This window comes from Plectropomus leopardus, unplaced genomic scaffold (assembly GCF_008729295.1).
Source record: "Plectropomus leopardus isolate mb unplaced genomic scaffold, YSFRI_Pleo_2.0 unplaced_scaffold44961, whole genome shotgun sequence".
Lineage (NCBI taxonomy): Eukaryota > Metazoa > Chordata > Actinopteri > Perciformes > Serranidae > Plectropomus > Plectropomus leopardus.
Genome location: NW_024649295.1, coordinates 1 through 270, shown reverse-complemented (window position 1 = coordinate 270; position 270 = coordinate 1). Strand labels below are relative to the sequence as shown.

The 270-nt window shown below is 65.6% G+C and overlaps 1 pseudogene; it reads left to right on the top strand.

Moving 5' to 3' along the window:
- Window positions 1-154, top strand: LOC121939305 (annotated as a pseudogene; the record flags this gene model as incomplete).
- Between the last annotated feature and the right edge of the window lie 116 nt (window positions 155-270).

Genomic DNA, 270 nt, shown 5'->3' with positions numbered 1-270 from the left:
GGCAGGGGCGATACCGTGATCAAGAAGGTGGTTCACCCTGGGCGAGGGTCAGCCATTGCACTCCGGCTCTGTTGACCCCAGCGAATTCCCCAAATGTGGGAATCTCGACTGCAAAATTTCTGCTAGTGGGGGACTGCGTCCGCGCTCTCCCCCGACCGTCATGTTGAATGAAGCCGGCCGCGGCTCGCCGCCGCGTGCTGACGGGGGGGTGAAGCGCCGCGAGGCGTCGCGGCCCTCCGTCCAACTGGTTCGCTCGTGGGCCCAAGCTCC